The following is a 7,192-nucleotide window of genomic DNA, read 5'->3' as shown; positions in this document are numbered from 1 at the left end:
CTTAAATAGTATACTTAATACCACTCCGTTTTCGCGCCATTGGGGGAGTGACGTCACACGGCCAGCCCCTATCCTGTGTGAAGACACATGCACGTAGCGCACCCTGTGCCTGCATGTCCCTCACATCCCCTAGAAGAGGCAAACTGGCACAGCGCATGCACGCGGTAAGCCCTCCCCCCACCGCGTCACTCCTCCAAGGGCACCCCCACGGACTCTCCTGGTCTCCGATTGGCATCGCGGACGTCAGGACATCACCCGGCCGGCTCCCCGCACCTGCGCAGAGGCATCTCAGGGTGAGACAGCACCTAATGTAACTTGCCCTCAGCTCCTGGTGCCCTCAAACGAGTACTGTGCATGTGCAGGGTGAAGCAATCTCGGACCCCATTCTTCCACTGCCCACCAATGGGAGGCCCTCATCATATTCTACAATATACCAATTCAAATACAAACAAACTTTATTAGTAGTTAACAATGGTTAAAAGTATGCCCTAACGAAAAAAGCATTTTTCTTCCACGTAAATGACAAAACTGTAAATAAAAAACTATGTGTCTGACACTACACCTCCTCAGACACAGATAGAATTACCACAAGAATGTTTCTCCTTATGAAAATATATGTAATTATGTAATCCATTACAAGTACTATTAATACTATTTTTATAGCAATAAGCCTGATTCCCTCAGTCTATCCATTTAGTCCTAATAGTGGTGGAATCCGCAGAGAGAGCCTACTACAAATTCATGCAATATTGGAATACCCATTAACAAATCTAAATCACACCATCTTATTCAAAATTTAGAGAAGAAATCCTAGGATTGCAGCGGTGCACAGCCAAATAGGAGAAGGGGACCAGCGAGGTGTGGGTTAAAAATATATATTTTTATTAATACTGCATGGTAACGGGGACACACACTCTGACTCGATTCGGACAAGGATTGTCCTTTATCAAAGAGCTGATTCGCGTCATTCGCCCTCACAGTCTTATAGAGCACTCCCCGCCCACCTATGTCATCGCGCTGCGTAATTTCGGCGCGAAAATCACCGATGTACGACCTCATTGGTCGGAGCTATCAGCCAATGGGACAGCTCAATGCCGTGGGTGTGTAGCGAGGGGAGGGGAGTGACGCGCTTCTCTCACCAGCACGCAGACCCCTCTGCTGACACACATAGCAACGCTGCCTGGTTACACTTCCTGATCCCTAACAAAAACAATGAACCTCCTGTCAGAGTACATAATTAGGTGTATATAAAGATGAACGGGTAGGCGGGATGGGAGGGGAGAGGGAAGGGAGGGGGTGAGGGGGGGGAGGGGAAGCAAAAGACTGTTGAGGAGGAAAGAGAAAAATAGATAAAATTAGCATAGCAATACTGTACATACTAGACTAAACACATTATAACATTTACATCAAATATTAAAAACAGTTAACAAATGGATTGCGAATCTAAGACTGAAATGGAGGCAATATATCTACAGTCAAGGAACAATATATAATCATGTCTTATTTCAATTGACTATAAAATAATGATATTTGTGAAATCAATCTGTCAATTTTGTAATATATTTGTACCTGTGCGATGTGTAGAGAAACATGTATTTCCCCTTTACACTGCCGACACAGTTTATCCGAGTGCGGCTCATTCCGCAAGCCGGGAAATGTCCCGGCTTGCGAGCCGCACTCCCTCAGCGTGCCGCGCATCACCGATGCGCGGTCACGCATCATCGGGTGCCAGCGCCCCCTGCACGCGCGTCCAGGGCTCCCCGAGGGAGCCCTGGTGTCCCGCGATCGCGGGACGGCGGCAGGGGGTTCCGGGGGACCCGGCGGACCCGGCAGCGGTAGGGAGAGCGCCCCGATCGGAGGGCGCTCTTCCGCTGCTTCGGCGCGCGCCCGTCACCCTGCGGCGCGCGCCAGGATACTGCTGCGGCCAAGAACGGGCAAATGCTCGAATAAACTTGGCCGCAGCAGTATATAGATATGACACAATGCACTATATGGGGAGACTTGCATTACCCCCATATATCTTTAAGTCCTTACTTGACAATTTTATTTTTATCAGGTGAACGGATAGACACAGGTGTCAAATGCAAGCTAATCATTTAAAACATATAATAATCATAATGGATGCTGAGGTCCAGTTCGAACAGTAGTGTATGCAAAAGATATTTGTGCAAGACATTACGTTTAGCTTGTAGACCTATGTGGACACAGATATTAAATTTAGTTGGCATGTAGAGCAAGTAAACAGAGATGTTATTCACCATATGAGTCTAAATAATGGAACAGATAATTGTTTATTTATATATTTAATTAAGGAAGTGTTTGAGCTCCCAGTCCTGGTTCATGCCCTTGGGTGCCAATGTCCCAAGTGCATAAATCCAGAACATCTCCCTACGATTCAATGATGCCTCCCTGTGCCCTCCCCTGGGGTGTATAGAGATGTTTTCTATTGCGCTATATGTGAATGTTATGATAGATCCTAAGGGACATGTGTTGAAATGGCGCGCTACAGGAAAGCGATCATCACAGTTCCTGATACTGCGAATATGCTCAGTGATCCTGATTTTAAGTGCTCTAATGGTCCTGCCTATGTACCCACTCCCACATGCACATTTCAATAGGTAAATAACAAAATTCGTGTTGCACGTCATGAATGACTCAATTCGGTATACATGACCAGTCAGTATATCTTTTACAGATTTTATTGGTTCAGCATATCTTGCCTTTCTCCTTTACGTGGGAATTGATGACCAGGAACAGTGTTGCAGCTAAGATGTCCTGCCCAGCGGAGTCAAAAATATTGATGGTATGTTAACCCTTTATTTACTCCAACACATGGACAGTTATACCTTATAGTATCATTGCTGCACTTCCAAACACTGGGTCCAATGCTCTATCTCTTGGCTTCATGTGCTTCCTCTATATCATGATATGTGGACATTAACTATTCAAGTGATATCGAGTTTGAATCGGATTGAGCACTGTTGTTGGGACTTGTGCCCCAAACTACCTTATTCAAAATTTAGATCATCATTTCATAACATATAGGTCCAATATTAAATCCTATCCCTCTTATATATACTGAGGCTGAATTCCGCAGAGGGGGGAAGGGGAAGGGGAGGAGGGAGGGAAGGTCTAGCTATAAGGTAACTCCATAATGTTAGACACCTAGACCATCAGAAAATGGCCCAAGCTCCATTCAGTATTTAAGCCACCGGTATTCTCGTCTTCAATAAGAATATCCATTGGGCTTCCCTCCGATCCAGGAATTTTTCCATATCCCCTCCTCATTCTCTACGTATGATCCTATTAATTCCCATAAATGAAAAATTCCCCATCCCTCCTTTCTCACATTCGCAAAAGTGTTTGGAGACGGGGTGTAGCAGGTCACCCTTTTTAACCAGTCTTATATGTTCTTGAATTCTTAACTTCAGACTCCATTTTGTTCTCCCAACGTATCTTTTCTCTCATCCACAGGTAATCAAATAAATGATATGTGTGGAGATACAGTTAATAAAATTATTAACTTTGTATTTTACGTGTGGATTGCTGGAAAAGAATACTGTGGATGGTCTCATATACCTACAGATGTTACACTTCCCACATTGGAAAAATCCCCTGTGATGAAAGTGTCTCTTTTCTACTTCCCGATTTAATTTCACTAGGAGATACAAAGGAGGCTATTGTTTTCGCCTTGCAAAATATACATTTTGGACCCAGCCCAATATGGTCTCGTAAATCCATATCCATATATAGCAAATCCCAATGTTTATGTAGGATTGTTCTCACCTGATTACTTTTCCTATTGTATTGCTGTCATGGAACACGAACTACATTTCTGACTCACCCCCCTCTCTCCTTTGCAGCTTCTGCCTGTCAGATCTTATTCTCAGCTGCATGGAGTTTGCACACACATACAGTACTGTGCCTGTGTACATGCAACAATGTTGCATTTCTTGCCTCTGAGCACGTAATCAGTGAACTGCTACTGCAGCTTCTCCAGTCCTCCCAGTTAATGGACTTTCCCATGTTCTCCCCTGTCTTTTGCTGACAGTTAGTGCAGTCCCACTCAACCTTTAGTGTGACCCCTGCCCCTCACTTCCTTTTCCACCCTAGATCACAGTGAGTACAGACCTGTCTGCATCCACCCCTGGTAAGGCCTTTCTCTCTTACCATAGTCTAACCTCATAGAAGCATCCCACATAGAGAAGCACTCTCTGCCTACACTACACCTACAAGTTCCTGTGTTTTCTACTCCTGCAATAAAATTAAGAAAGACATGAAGGACTTGTCATGCTTTGGAAGAGGGAGGACATGAGTTGAGCTTACTGGAATCATTCATACATCATTCGTGACCCTGGTTCCAGGAAAATTGCTATATAAATAAAGGTGAGTCATCACTTTTGCGGATATTTTCCCTTTCCACGTCGAGCGGACCCCTCCCTCTGTCTGTCAGAGTTCTCCAGAAGGGACTCCCTGTTAAGATTCAATACCTCCTCAAAGGCTTTGTTAATTTTTTTGTATCGCCTATCAATGAAGCGACCCTTAAATTCCTTAGATTGTGTGAGAAAGCCCTGTTGTGTAGAGCAATTTCTCCTCAATCTGAGGAACTGGCCCTTGGGGATCCCTGATATCAAATCTGTCTGCCCTCAGGAAGGTGTTCCTTGAATTTTCCTTTCTGAAAGTCTCTGTTTGGATATGCATGTCTATGTCTACAAATAAATGGAGGTCCAGAAAGTGCATGTGTTGTATATTATAAGTACAGTGGCGGCTAAAATTACTCTCAGGCGGCCTGCACCGCGGTTAATTTAAAACCCTGTGCAGACGCGGCCGTTTTTTTTCGCCGCTTCTATTGTTCAGCGCCATTAGGCGCTGATTAGAGAATCGGCCGCGAGATGCGGCTGGCGCGCAGCCAATTCCGGCTGGGAAAAGAAAAAGCTGCGAAAAAAAATGGGTAAACGTTAGATTAAGCTTAGCCGCTACTGTATAAGTGAATTTCAAATCATAAGTGTTATTATTGACGTACTCAAAAAAGGTGTTCAGTGTTGTATTGTATTGTATTGTATGTCTTTATTTATATAGCGCCATTAATGTACATAGCGCTTCACAGTAGTAATACATGGGGTAATCAAATAAATAACAGATAATATAAATAACAGATCATGGGAATAAGTGCTTCAGACATAAAAGTAACATTAAGGAAGAGGAGTCCCTGCTCCGAGGAGCTTACAGTCTAATTGGTAGGTAGGGAGAATGTACAGAGACAGTAGGAGGGAATTCTGGTAAGTGCATCTGCAGGGGTGTCAAGCTTATGTATCATGTGTTCAGAATATCCACAGTGCTATTCATATGCTTCTTTAAGCAAGTGTGTCTTAAGGTGGGTCTTAAAGGTGGATAGAGAGGGTGCTGAGGGGAAGGGCATTCCAGATGTGATTCTGGCAGCAGCGTTTAGGATAGATTGTAGGGGAGACAGGTGAGAGGCAGGAAGGCCGGACAGCAGGAGGTTACAGTAATCAAGACGGGAGAGAATGAGGGCCTGAGTCAGAGTTTTAGCAGTCGAGCAACAGAGGAAAGGGCGTATCTTAGTTATATTGCGGAGGAAAAAGCAACAGGTTTTAGAAATGTTTTGAATGTGAGGGGAGAATGTGAGAGAGGAGTCGAGTGTGACCCCTAGGCAGCATGCTTGGGCTACTGGGTGAATGATTGTAGTTCCAACAGTGATGTGGAAGGCGGTAGTAGGGCCAGGTTTGGGAGGAAGTATGAGGAGCTCTGTTTTAGCCATGTTGAGTTTAAGGCGGCGGAGGGCCATCCAGGATGATATAGCAGAGAGACATTCAAAAACTTTGGTTTGTACAGCAGGTGTAAGGTCAGGTGTTGAAAAGTATATTTGTGTGTCGTCAGCATAGAGGTGATAATTAAACCCAAAAGATGTTATTAGGTCACCTAGAGAGAGTGTGTACAGAGAAAAGAGAAGAGGTCCCAGGACAGAGCCCTGGGGTACCCCCACAGAGGGATCGATAAAGGAGGAGGTGTTAGCAGAAGAGACACTGAAAGTACGATGGGAGAGGTAGGATGAGATCCAGGATAGAGCTTTGTTCCGAATACCAAGAGTATGGAGAATGTGAAGGAGAAGAGGGTGGTCCACGGCGTCAAATGCTGCAGAGAGGTCGAGTAATATGAGCAGAGTGTAATGACCTCTGACTTTGGCAGCATGGAGGTCATCAGTTATTTTAGTGAGGACTGTTTCTGTGGAGTGAGCAGTGCGGAAGCCAGATTGTTGAGGATCTAGGAGAGAATAGGTGTTGAGAAAATGGAGCAAGCGAGAGAATACAAGACGTTCAAGGAGTTTAGAGGCAAAAGGCAGGAGGGAGACAGGTCGATAGTTAGAAAGACAGGTAGGGTCAAGCTTGGTGTTTTTGAGTAATGGTATGACTGTTGCATGTTTGAAGGAGGATGGAAAGGTTCCAGAGCAGAGGGAGGAGTTAAAAATGTGTGTGAGCGTAGGGATTATAGTAGGAGCAAGAGGTTTTAGGAGATGGGAGGGAATGGGGTCAAGAGGGCAAGTGGTAGAGGGAGAAGAGGTGATCAACAGCGACACATCCTCCTCTGAGACAGTGGAAAAAGAGTCAAGGAAGGCAGGAGGAGAGTTAGGAAGAAGTGTAGGATGGGAGGAAGAAACAGAGGGGATGTTCTGCCGTATGGATTCCACCTTTTCCTTAAAATAGTCAGCAAAGTCCTGAGCGGAGATGGAGGAAGGAGAGGCAGCTGAGGGTGGTTTGAGTAGAGTATCAAAGACAGAGAACAGTCGGCATGGGTTAGACATGTGCATGTTGATTAGTGAAGAAAAGAAGGCTTGTTTATCTTGCGAGAGAACAGAATTGAAACAGGATAGCATAAATTTGTAGGGAAGGAAGTCTGCGAGAGTATGAGATTTCCTCCAGAGGCTTTCGGAGGAACGAGTGGAGGAACGCAGCATGCGCGTGTGGGAATTTAGCCAGGGTCTAGGGTTAGGAGGGCGAGTGCGGCAGAGAGAGAGTGGGGCATGTAGATCAAGAGAGGAGGACAAGGCAGAGTTGTAGTTCCTGACCAGGTTGTCAGGGTCTGTAGCAGAGCTGAGAGAGGAGAGGGAGGAGCGTAAAGTGGACTCAAAGTCAGGTAAGTGAATAGAGCGCAGGTTTCTGCAGAACCGGGGGGT

General features: G+C 45.3%; 1 long non-coding RNA gene across 1 annotated transcript; it reads left to right on the top strand.

The window, feature by feature from the left end:
• Positions 1 to 204: 204 nt before the first annotated feature.
• Positions 205 to 2,803, top strand: LOC142494530 (uncharacterized). The gene is made up of 2 exons (XR_012801513.1): positions 205 to 293; positions 2,696 to 2,803. It is a non-coding gene; the product is annotated as an uncharacterized LOC142494530 (long non-coding RNA).
• The last annotated feature ends 4,389 nt before the right edge of the window (positions 2,804 to 7,192 follow it).

This window comes from Ascaphus truei, chromosome 5 (assembly GCF_040206685.1).
Source record: "Ascaphus truei isolate aAscTru1 chromosome 5, aAscTru1.hap1, whole genome shotgun sequence".
Taxonomy (NCBI): Eukaryota; Metazoa; Chordata; class Amphibia; order Anura; family Ascaphidae; genus Ascaphus; species Ascaphus truei.
This window is presented reverse-complemented; position numbering and strand designations above follow the sequence as displayed.